At 38.6% G+C, this 12,799-nt stretch overlaps 2 protein-coding genes across 3 annotated transcripts in view; both read left to right on the top strand.

Moving 5' to 3' along the window:
* COL5A2 (collagen type V alpha 2 chain) overlaps positions 1-12,799 on the top strand; it is a 98,229-nt gene that overhangs the window by 1,066 nt on the left and 84,364 nt on the right. The gene's annotated exons all lie outside the window — the stretch shown is intronic.
* The window catches only part of SLC40A1 (solute carrier family 40 member 1), a 179,242-nt gene that overhangs the window by 132,985 nt on the left and 33,458 nt on the right, over positions 1-12,799 (top strand). The gene's annotated exons all lie outside the window — the stretch shown is intronic.

The following is a 12,799-nucleotide window of genomic DNA, read 5'->3' as shown; positions in this document are numbered from 1 at the left end:
AGGCTGGTTGTGGGACAGTCTGGAGCTATTGTACTCCTGAGCGTACTTCCTAGGCTTCTTATATGTAACACTGGCTTCTTTTCCAAATTTACAATGTGCATTCGAGCACATTGTAGGATGTACCCTACAATGCAGTTTGCACTTACTTTATCGTGTATTTTTAAGAGTCTAATTTTTCTTGTAATTAAACTTCTCTGGTAATACGCTGGATTGCATAAGTGAGGAGGAGTCAAAGCTTGATGAATAAACCAGTGCAATATTTCTGAAACTTTTGTTCTACAAAGCAAAATGAGACTGTCCTGCCCGTGCACAGCTGTGTAAGAAGTCCCATAGAGGGGGCACTTTATATATTGCGAGTGTAATTCGTATACTTGCCATAAAGGGAGGCGTGTATTATGCATTTTTCAATTACGTGTAATACCAAACAAAACAATTGTGAAAATACTGACTTCATTTTCTGGTATCCATTTAATAAAAAATATAGTTTTTTGCCTGTTAAAAAAAATGGGCAAAATTTATATGAGTTTTCTGTGAGGTTATTATATGTCATTTACTAGATTTTTGGAATTATGGAAATTATGGGATAAACCAGTAAACACGTTCTGGGGTAAATTTCCCATGTGCTGATGGCTGAGGCAACTGAGAGGTATGTGGTAAGACAGAGAGCAAAATTTGTTGTAATAAATTAGTGACATCTGTTTACACTTACATCACTTACTCATCTTCCTGTTTGAGAAGTAATAGCTTTTGTCTACTATACAGACCCTTTTCCAATGTTCATTATATTAAAAGAAAACCAAACTCAAACCTATTTTAATATGATGTGAGGGTTGGTGCAGTGAAGATAAAAGTAGGGTGCATTCTACACATTGGTCTGATTTAATTGCACAAGAAAGGGATTTTACCTTTAATTTAGTTCCTGATTGAAGCCTACAAATGCTGTAGAGTGGACAGGTTTTACCCTTAGTTTGTCTTGAGTTTGGTATTTGTGTAGAGGTCTAACATCAGTCAACATTGTATTTTACTGCAGGTGACTTTGTCTGTAGAGCTGCTTTATTCTCTATATATACATTCACTTACATTCACTACTACCAGATAAATAAATATTAGAGGTATCTGGGAAAGCAAGAAGGGTATTTCAGGAAGCGTAGATTAAAAAAAACTATCCGACTTTCAGAAATGACTGGTACAACACTGGTTTACATCCTTTTTTATGACAATCCTAGAAAAAATAAGGATTGGATGCTGCTTGTCAACTTTAGACACAGTGGCAGAAAGAAATAGCTTTTGTGGTAGTGTGTTACAGAATTTATCATAAGGGGGATTGATATAATAGATGAGTTGAATATAATAAAGCAGATAATATGGTTAAAAAACCTTAATGAAAGAACTGTAATACTACTTGAAACCAAACATACTGCTTAACTTTTTGTCACTTACCATTCCTGTACCTTTAAGTAATGCCAGTTTCTTTATTATTTTTTTTTTTCTCTTGAAACCCTTGCAGATTGATCTGTTCTGCTCAAAAGCACTTGGCTGGTAGTGCTACATGGTGCACGTGCTTAAAATGCATCTAAAAATATGAAAACCAGACACTTCCAAACGTATTACAGCAAAATTGGTCATTTTGATTCTGACTGTTTAAATGTGCCTATTTAAAAGTTATTTATCAATGAGGTCAATGGTGCAAAATCCTAGAAGGACTGGAAGATCCTGGTTTTAATTTCTTTGTAGAGACTTGGTCTAGTTCAGAAATGCAACAGGGTCAGAAAGTGCCCAGGAGGTGACTGAAATTTTGTGTTGTTTAACCGCTGAATACCTGAAAGCTCTGAACCTTTGGTAACAGGGTTTTCCACACAACTCTACAATCCTTCCTCTTTCCCTAGGGCTTGCGATAGAAGGAACTACTAGCAGAAGCAGGATGTGCTTCTAGGATCCTTTCCCATCCCCTTGGGAGTGTAAAAGTTTTTTAAAAGTAAATTAGAAACATGCCTTAAGTGGAAAATCAGTACATTTGAGTCGGATTTGGAATTGTGGGAATCACCTTGTTCAAGAAGAATTGTCTGTGCAAATTGCTTGTGACAAGGCAGTGGTGGTTTATTGCCACCATTTCCCATATTTCTCTTCAATCCTATACTTGCCTTTGGCTCTCATCAGTTTTTGCAATGTACCTTTGTCTGAATTATAATTTTCCTGTCCACCTCTTGTGGTGTCAACCCTCCTTCAGTGCTCACCTCCTTCAGTGTGAGCACTGGTATTGATTTTAAAATATGTAATTTGATTGACAGTGTGAACAAGGAAAAAAAAAAGGTCATTGTTCTGTTTAGATTAATGATCCTCTCTGCCTTTTTTTGAATTCTCAAGGTCTTTCATTTTGTCTGGAAACCATGCAAGGGAGAAAGGAGATTGGACTGACTTTGGAGACACAAACAGCTCAGCTGCTGGAATGAGGCTGTTAACTGTGTCCATTATCTTCTCACTGATACTATCTTTAGGGAGATAAGACCTTGTTACATTGCACAGTCCCCATAATGGGGCAAGTGTTGGGAATAAGATGACAAGTGAAAGTCCTCTGTAGCTATGAGAAAGTTATTGAGTATTTGTGCCAAATGCTTCTTTAGATTTTATGGGTCTTTCATCTATGTATCTGTGTAAAGGGTCCAGCTCCTAAGGAGAATGATATTGTATGATTCTATATGAAAGAGGAAAAACACCCCTTTTTTTACAATTGTCACAATTTTAGTGAGGATCTGATAATACTTAGAATTACAGAAGTATTGTTTAGGTTGGAAAAGACCCTTAAGATCATTGAATCCAACTGTTTGCATAGCTTCAGCAGATTGATACTCCAGCTCAGCTTGGTGTTGGCTGTGAACTTGCTGTGATCCCCTCATGCAGATCATTGGCAAAGATATTGAACAGGACTGGGCCCCATACTGAGCCCTGGGGAACACCACTGGTGACCAGATGCCAACTGGATTTAACTCCATCCACCACCAATCTTAGGGCTTGGCCATCTAGGCAGTTTTTTTACCCAGTGGACAGTGCACTCATCCAAGCCATGAGCAGCCAATTTCTCCAGAAGAATGCCATGGAAAACAGTGACCAAAGCTTTACTAAGTTCCAGGTAGACAACATCCCAGTCTTTTCCTCATCCCATAAGTGGGTCACCTTGTCATAAAAGAAGATCAGGCTGGTCAAGCAAGACCTGCTTTTCATAAACCCATGCTGGCTGGACCTGGTTATGTATGTAAATGTAAATGATATGGTTATGCTGTATTGATTCTCTTTTTTTCCCCCAAAAGTTCCAGATCCCCAGATTATGTTTGTACCTCTGCTCTCTTATGTCTGCACCTCTGCTTTCTTAGTGAGAAAACCTGCATATATGTGTGCATGTAAGTATATGTGTTTGGGGGCTTAAGCATAGTAAATAATTAAAAAATAGAAATTAATATAACTCTAAACAAGTAGCAAATGGGAATCTAGTATCTATTAGACAAAGTCATAATTCTGTGGGGACTAACTCATTGAATTAGAGAACTTTCCTGACCGTAAAAGTGTGGGAAGGATATTCTACACAGAAATTTCTACAAGAAGACTCCTTGAGAGGATTCCTTCTGTTCAGCCTGAGCAAATCTTTGCTCAAAATTATGGAATACATAAAACTGAGGGTCATGTTGAACCATCTACATTAACTTGTAGTTTTTTTGGAAAATACATTTTGATTGAAGAATAATTGCATGCCGTGTTTGCTAGTGCAGGCCTTTTCCCCCCCTGATGTTTACAAATATGGATTATTGCCATAGAAACTGAATGGTCATTTCATGACTCATGTTTTAACATGCTCAGTCTTCATTTCTTGGTGAGGTCTTTTCATCCTTGCAATTTGTTTCAGTGTGATAACATTCTATCAGCTTGATTTGTTCATGCAGAACATGCAGGATTGGTCCTGTTTTTAACAATACTTAAATATAAATTGGTTAAAAATACTTATTTTTAAACTTACTAATGCTTTAGAAGTTTTCAGAAAAAAAGAAATATCTACCAAATCCCTTGACTGGTGATAAATGCTCCTAGGAAACCCTGCTTAGGAACAACTCGTGGTGTTGAAGTTGTGTTTACTATCTGGGTAAACTGTAAGTTACGATTTTTCTGTGGTTAGAATTAAAAGTGGTCAAGTGGCCACATAACTTAGTTTTTGGTGTTTTTTCAGAAAAGAAACACAGATTCTTGTGTGTATGTGCAGGGAAGCAGGAACTGCAAAGACAGATCTTCATGCAGCAATATAATCCTTTAAAAAAAACCGAGCAGATGTTCGTGGCCTGTATACAACTATTTTTCTGTATATAGAGGAAGGCAACAAACTCAGTGCCAAGAAATAACAAAGTAATGAAAAATAGTCGAAATTCCAGCTGGAGGCATGTGATCTATCCTTATATGTGCACTGTTTCACTTACGTTTGTCATTGTGACCCTGCACATTTTTGTGTGTAAAGTCCTGATGATATAATTTTCTCAGAAATTATTCTTAGAAAGAATAAATCAAAGTGTTAATCCAGTGGATTCTCAGTTGGGTCAGGGAAGAGAGACTGGACTTGCACTTCAATTTATTGTGTAGACAAACCCCCCATTCTTTATATTACCAACAAGGCAAACCCAAGTGTCCTTTAATGCAAAATGAATAAATTAATCAGATTAAGTTGGAATTTCAGTTTTTGACAAAGGCTTCTTGGAGTTTGAACTTTCAGAGCACGAGGAAGGATTGTTGCACTGCCTGAAATCTCAAGCTGCAACAGACCTACCTTGTTCCACCGTCCTTGAATGGCCTGGTGAGGCTGTCATGTGCAGAGGGTCAGGGATAATTTGAGCTGGAAAATAGGATGCATTAATTCCAAGTTTAATGAAGAAAATGCATTTATTTCCATGGTATAAAATGAAAAACCAGGTACTTTCAAGCAGGAGAAAAATGGCTCTTAACTATGACAGTCACGTAATGCTTAGAGGAACAGAGGTATCCCAGGGGGTTGCATAATGTATTATTTATGTCTTTTATGTAAACAGTGCATTCTGTATATACAAATAATACTGTTTCTCTAGGTACCTTTTTTTTGGTCATGGATTGTTCTGTGATTCTGTGCTTTTCCTAGCTTAAATTTAGAGAAATTTGAAGAGTTAGTGCTGTTCCTGAACTACAAGAAGTGATAAACCAGTGCTACTGACTATAGGAAGTAACACAATTATTTTAATATAAATGGTTATTTTATAATTTGATTTGTAATTATAAAACTGTAACGTGCTGGAAGCTTTGAATGATGATAAAGCCTTGATGCCATGGTAATTAAAATATCCAAACAGTTGCTTACAATTATCTCTTCTTAGTAAGCAACATACATTTTTCATAGCCTGCTGTGCTGCCTTTTATTCTTGCAGTGAGAAACAATTCCATTATTCCACTATCCCACCCGCAATTGCTGCAGAAAGGTCGCGTGTTATATAAGCATGAAGACTAAGAATGATTGTCAGAGGGCCAGTGGTGGGATGCTCCCTGTTCAGGGAGCTTCTATTCATGCAGACCCTCGGAATTCTGTTTGTATCTGGTGCTGAAGATAGCTCTTGTCTTTAGAGAGCTGTCCTAAGGATGTTCCTTGGCCATGCTGCTGCCAGCTGAAACTTGATTGGAGCTTTGGAGGATTTGCATTTTTCTGCAGCTCTGTGTGAGCAGTATAGCTGGGAAAGTGATATAATTAAGTTGTTTTCATACTGAAAAGCTTTCATGGTCGTTTGTGTCTTCACTACTTCTCATTTATAGCCTTTGGACTATGCAGCAGTAGCATGGGAGGACTAAAGAATTAATTTGAATCTTTGTGCCCTTGTTCTTTGGATAATGTGGCTGAATAGAAACACAAACAGCGACTCTGATACTGCTGGCAAGAATTCAGAGCTTTGGACATGAACTCATTTAGAGTGAGAACAGAAGAGTAAACTGTCTCCCTGAGGCCTGCTCCCTGCTGAGCAGTAGATGTCTGGCAGAGAAGGTCCATACAGTGTCTTCTCCAAATATTCTTTGGTCATTAAGTGCTTGCCAGCATCCTTCAGCAAGCTGACCACCTGAAGTACAGGATTATGGGCATAATGGCCGTGTAGCATAGGAAGAGATTGAGGGAGAAAAAAGAAGAGTCATCACAGAACAGTTCGGGTTGGAAGGGGCCTTGAAGCCCATCCTGTTTCTCCACCTGCCATGGGCAGGGACACTTTCCACTACACCAGGTTATTCCAAGCCCCATCCAACCTGGTCTTGGACACTTCCATGGATGGGGCAGCCACAGCTTCTCTGAGCAACCTGTTCCAGTGCTTCATCCAACACACAGGAGAGAATTTCTTTCTAGTATCTAATTTAAACCTGCCTTCTGCCAATTTGTGAGTTTGTCCTGGCCCAGTTGCTCCAAGATTATTGCTTCACATTAAAATGATAGTGAAAATACAGCTAAAAGCCAGCAGGAAACTGTTCTCCATTTGAGGAGAGCTGTCTGGGGCCAGCTGTATTATCATAGGTAACCTCAGAGGTTATGCTGAGGGAGCATTTTGTTTAAAGCAGTTGTCTGTCTTTCAGGAAATCATAGACAAGCTTGATTGAGATTAAATGACTTTCTAGTCTGAAATATCATGTCTCCTTTCAGTAGATCAAGAAAAAGTATTTAAGGAAAAAATTAAAGAAGAAGCAGCAAACAGAAGCTATTTTACACTCAGCTTTTCACAAATACTTTCTTTACAGGGTTCCATCAAATCTTCAGATCTGATAAAAATGTGTTGAATTGCCATAGTGATTGCTATCCTATGACAGTTATTTATGATTCATTTTCTGTCTACTTCAAAGTAGGGGTTTTTTCCTTCAGCTGGAGTGTCTCATTTTCCAAATACTGAGGATGATTTAGTCATCTTTAAGCCATTCTATGCTATTTCAGAAAAATCAAGTTACCCTGAATTTAGTTCTTCATCCAAATTATGAATTATAATTATAGTTAACAAGTAATATAATCAATAAATGAATATTTTTTTTTAACCAAGTATGATTTATTTTTGGCTTTCTTGCTTATATCAGTGATGAGCCTTTTGGTAGGAAAGATACTATTGAGTAGCTGGGTTATTTCACTTCTCAAAGGCTCCTGGAGGCTTCCTGAAAATTCTTCTGAATAATCCTCAGTGTGACCAAAGCTCTGAGAATAGAAGAGGAAGGGAAGCAAGAGGCAGGAACTTCCAGAGGGGGGTTGGGAGTGTGATGGGGCTTGGACCTCTCGAGGAGCCCTCAGCTCCACTCAACCGAGGGGTCATTGTCCTGTTGTGACTTTGGGCTGTGGAAAAGAGGTGGAAATAGCCTGCGTTTTCCACTCCTTCAGAGGCACAGGCAAAAAGTGGTATCTCTTTTCCTCTGTATTAATTTTCCATTGGAGTAACTTCTTTTACCCTTAAAATTCCCAAACCAGCACATAATGCATGCATTGAAAACCTGTTGGTTTCTAATACTAAAAAGATTTCATGTGTGAGGAGGAGAACACAATCCTAAGAGTAAATATCTGTACTTTAGAACTCTCTGGAATCAGGAGTGTTGTGATCTGTAAAGATCCCCAGTATATATGCTTACATATTTAAAGAAAATAACATGTTTATAACTTGCTGCAAGGTAAAGATTAAAGTGGATTAATATATAGTGTGTTAGATTTTTGTAGGGCATTTTACATATGTATGTGAGTGTGGTGTCTTCCTACTCTATGGGAGCTACAGTGCAAGGCAGATGCACTTCACTGGTGAAAGTAATGGAGGATGATTTCCAGATGTTTAATGCTTGCTTTGGCAAGAGGCAGAAAGGACTGGAACATGCATTGGCGGCAACAAAGGAAGGGAAGAACCTGATGTCAAAGGCACTGAGCCTGGTGACAAACCGAGCAGAACATGGAAAATGGAGCCATGTGCAGAAGGAAGAGCCAACATGACAGTATGACTGCTGTCACCACACTGAATCTTGGAATTATAGTGGTGACTGGCAGAGTGCTGGGAGCTGGGAGCCTACTTCATACTTCAAAAATTAGGAATGAGGTTAGACAAGTTATCCTTTACTTTTTTTTTTTTTCCCTGTAATGATAGAAAATTCCATCTAAACCTGGACACTGAGCATGAATAACTTTGGCATGCTTTGATTTTATATTTCCACTGTAAAGTACAGGGCCTTCCTATGAATTTGTGTGCAGTGCAGAGCACAAAGCATCGTTGATATCAAATGAAGCCTTAGGGTACTACTGTAATATACATACTGAGTCATTGTGCTAATAATACATTTCTGGAATGGCGTGGATTTTCATGTTGAATAGCTGGCTGGTTTCAGAAGTGGAATTGGCTCCTCAGCAAAGAAATCTCTGGCTAGTGAATCACCTGCTTGCTGTAAGGTTTCAGTAGGCACCTCTCTGGGGCTGGCTATCCTTTTTAGTGTACACGCCAACACTCTGCAGCTCTACCACATTTTATCAAAAACACTCATGCTTCTTGGTTTGGTTTGTTGTTTTTTGGTGAGCAAGGTGAGATGATGGCGAGAGAAGAGCTAAATCTCAATCTCCTTAGGCTGTGCATGTTTGTCCCTATGAAGTGTGCCAGGGCCAAACGGTGTGAAAGGCACTGCTTTAATGTTAGTGATATCATTCTCATGGTTTTTAAAATTAGGGTATGGAGCACTTAGTTATTGGGGTTGGCTTTTTTTTTCTCTAGCTGTTCTCTGTTTCTTTGAGCCTTTCCTGGTTTCCTAGGAAACCTCTGCAGTATAGAATATATCTATTTCGCAGGCAGTTTATTTTTTTGTGTTTGAAACATGGAAAGTAAATATTTGGTAATTGAAATCTCCCTTTCAGGAGAGTACTTTAGAACCTAACTTGAGGCACATGAATAGTCTTATTTATTGTAATAAGACAACTTATACCTTTATTTTATTTTCTCCTTAATGAATGAAAAAATTAATTATTTCAGTTTTTCTTTTAAAAGAGGGTAACAAGCTTCAAGATCTTTAAAGCTGAAGGTTTGATTAGGTGAAATGATGCACCAGTGAGTTATCTTAAATAGAATAGCTATCTTAAATAACTTGTATCAGTTATACTGAAATTTTTGCACAAATTCACATGATTTGGCTTCCTGTCATCAGTAAACATCAGTACAGAAACACAGCCCAGCTTTTGGTTTCACTGGAAACCAAGGGAATCTCGGTGGTTTTGGTTTGAGTTTGCTTTATGCTCAAATCTGACATATTAAAGGTTCTTGGATCATCTCAGATACACATGTACAGAAGAACATGGAAATCAAGGCTTTTGGGGTTCGGGGTTCTCAAGATGATCTGTGTGCCTAATAATGCTTAATATAATAGGTGACCTCCTGGTAAATTTTGCATGAAGCTACAAGAGATTCAGTAAAGGCTTAAATTTGGGACAGACTTCAGCATACCTTAGTCTGGAGAGTGACTTGGCATTTGGTGCTTCTATCATCCTGATCTCTAGCTCTGTCTGGAAGAATGCTTTGGGACCCCCTAGGCTGGAGTGATGATATCAGAAGGGAATGTGACTGCCTGGAAAGGGGATGCTCCTATGGTCCTGGTTTCTAACAGGATACAGCTGTGGCTTAGTCTGAGTCCTATAAATGTGAGTGAGTGTTGACTCAATGCCATGAGAATAAACTTTGTGGTGTGACAGTACCCTGCCTTTCTTCTACTGGGACTAGAATCACACCTGAGCAATTCCTGACATGCATGCAATTTCAAAATGCCAGGGGAGAAAGCACGACTCTGCTGCTGCTCTTCATGACTGCATCCACATCCCTGCATTCAAAGCCCAAGTTACATCATTGGTACTACTTGCCAAGTAGAGTTCTCTTGAGAAAAGGAGTAAGGCATTCTGCCTATGCTGCTTTTTTTTTTTTTTAAGTCTACTTACCCTATTGGTTAAATGTTTAAACTTCTGAAAAGGAGTCTGCAAATATAGCTGAAATACAGCACTGCTTTTGAGCTAAAGCTGGTCTGTGGGCTGAAATATGAGTTGGAGTAAAAGCGTGTACTTTTAAATAGTATTTGTTACCCAGACTTAGTATGCACCAGTAGTCAAATTAACTGGGATGGTCTTAGGATGCAGGAGTATAGTTCCTGGAAATGTGTAGCTTCATCAAATAATGCCCTCAGGCTTTGCTCTTGGACACAGCTGGAAGACACTGTGCAGAACTTACTGTAGGGTATTACAGTAGACAGGCTGTGCTGAGCCCATGTTTAAAGACCTTTACCCAGTTTGCCCTTTGGTTTCCACCCTCACACAAGAATAAAGGTCTGGCTTTAATGGATGCCTGTTATCTCCCAGTATAATCATATAAATCTGAGTCTGGCTACGATTAATGGTGTGGTTCATCTTCTGACTTTCAGTTGTTTACTTTGAAAGCACAGATCTGGGGCTGCTTTAGCAAAAGGATATGCTTCTACTAAAGTTAGTTTTTAGTTTGTCACAACTGCCATCTTATGCTTCTGGTCACCAAAATCAAAAAATCAGATTTTTTAGTGGATTTTATTTCTTCATGAGACGGCTAAATAAGTCTTATTCTTGTGTGCATAGACTTTCTCTCTCTCTCTCTTTCTTTTTTTTTTTTTTTTTTCCCCTTAAATCTCCTCCCTTCCGGAGGCTGAGAGACTGAAATTCCTCCTTCAAGTTTGCATGACTTAGAAAATTCTAAGTAACTTGTTTATACAATGGAATGCAGCTCACAATGAGATGTAAATACCAGCACACTGATCCTCTGGCTTTTGCTTTTGTCTTGAACTATAACTATTTATTGAAATGACAGAGTGAGCTTTAGGACATTTAGTCAGAACCAGGCAAGACAAATCACTAATTATTATGACCCCTTTTGATATTTAACAAACTGTGAAGTTTGAAGCTAGATCTTGCTTTGGCTTGGTTCTTTTTGTATTTGTCTCAGGAGGCAAGATTTTTTCACTGGGTGATATAAGTTTGTTAGATTTTTGGGGGGAATGGACATAGTTTTTTTTTCCTCCTTCCTCCTGGAGTTATTTAGCATAAGGAAGATGAAGATATGACAAGGAACTTCAGAGCTAATGCAGAAGAAGCTTCTCTTTCCCTTTGTGTGTCCTGTTAAAACAATGCTTCTTGTACTGCTTGCCTTGCTCTGAGAAGACATCAACAAATGGTATAGGACAAGCCTGGTTAAGGCAAGTTTAATAAAAAAAAAATTGCAGGTGGTTCTGGCTAGCAGTTGCCTCCGTCACACTGAAAAACTTATCTTCAGTTTGATTAGGAATAGAATGACAATGTTTCAGTAATACAGATATGAAAAAGAAAAAACGTCTGCTGTGTAACTTGTAGGTTATTACAGAGGCAGTTACAGCAATTATATTTTTGTGCAATGCAGCACAATATCTTCAGGCATCTAAAATGTTTCTTTCAAGTCTTAATGAACTAAACATAACACCTGACCCTGAGGGTGATGTAGGTGTGTGCCATTCTCTACTATACGTTTTTGTAGCCCAGTAGCAGATTTGAGGCTGCAAGAAATTGTAGATCTAAATATTATACCTAATGATAGATGTCCTAATAAAGAACACAAAGTATTTCCTCAGAATGCCTTTTTTGCTGTTCTAGCTTACACTACTTTTCTTGTTGGTTGTTTTGTTTTTTTTCCCCATCCTGTGAGAAACTTGTAGGAGGCTGCAACCAGACCGATCTGGTTTTGGAAATGAGATTGTCTTCATGCAAAGTGCCTGAAGGGTAATGTTCTTCTTTTAGTCCAACTAAATGCATAATGAGTTTTCCAGTACCTGTGTTAGCACTCTCCCAGCTCTACAAGGAAGAGTCTGACATGCTTGCAAAATGCAGCTTTTTGTAGCCTGTAAAATTTCTGGCATGTCATGTGTGACTAAAGCTCATGGCATGTGTTGCACCAGGGCTTTAGACTGCAGACTGTGTTTACTCAGAGAAACTTTCTGCAGAAAGAATGTGAGTAGTATGGACTCTAATGTGGACTGTTTGGTCAGGGCATGAATATTCCTTTTCTAATAAAAAGGAAAAATTTGATGATGCCTTGAATAGGCTGGTCTGTATGTTATGCAGTCTGCATAAGAGTATAAAAACAGAACAGAGAGCAGAAAAAAACTTAAAAATATTGCAGCTCTTTTTGATCCAGAACGAACTTTTCATTTCTGATTAAGGAATATTCTAAGTCATTGAGCATTTGAATTCTCCATTTTTGTAACATGTGAATAGTTCTGCAGTTACCTGAAATTAATCAGCTGTTGTGTAGGAAAGTTTCCCACTCAGCTTAAGGTGTTACCTACGTTCATAAGAAGTTAATATTAGGGAAGATGGTACCAGGACATCAGGTGCTTTTGAGGCCTGATTGAAAGGGAGTACGTTTGTAAGGCCAGTTCTGGAGCGTGTGTGAAGCATAGCCTGGCTCCTGTGTGCTGCACTTCTGAGGCAGTATTATAAGCTCTCCTGGTCTCTCAGGCTTGACACTAAAATGGCAGGAATATTCAGTTGTGTAGCTCAATTGCAGGAGGATGTTTTGCAAAAGACTGTTGGACATTTTTGTGTGCTGTCCTGTTTGAAAGAAGATGCTTCTGTAATCAGGTGGATGATTGACATCAATGCTATTCTATGCTTTCAGTGTTTATTTCCAGGTGTGCATCTGGGATTTGATTTATTGCCCTTGAGAGATTCTCAAAGGTAATTATGTTCTCAATAAAGCAGTCGCAGGTTTCGTACCTTACCAGT

Source organism: Vidua macroura, chromosome 7 (assembly GCF_024509145.1).
Source record: "Vidua macroura isolate BioBank_ID:100142 chromosome 7, ASM2450914v1, whole genome shotgun sequence".
Taxonomy (NCBI): domain Eukaryota; kingdom Metazoa; phylum Chordata; class Aves; order Passeriformes; family Viduidae; genus Vidua; species Vidua macroura.
Note: the sequence above shows the minus strand (reverse complement) of the source record. Positions and strands in the feature narration are given on the sequence as shown.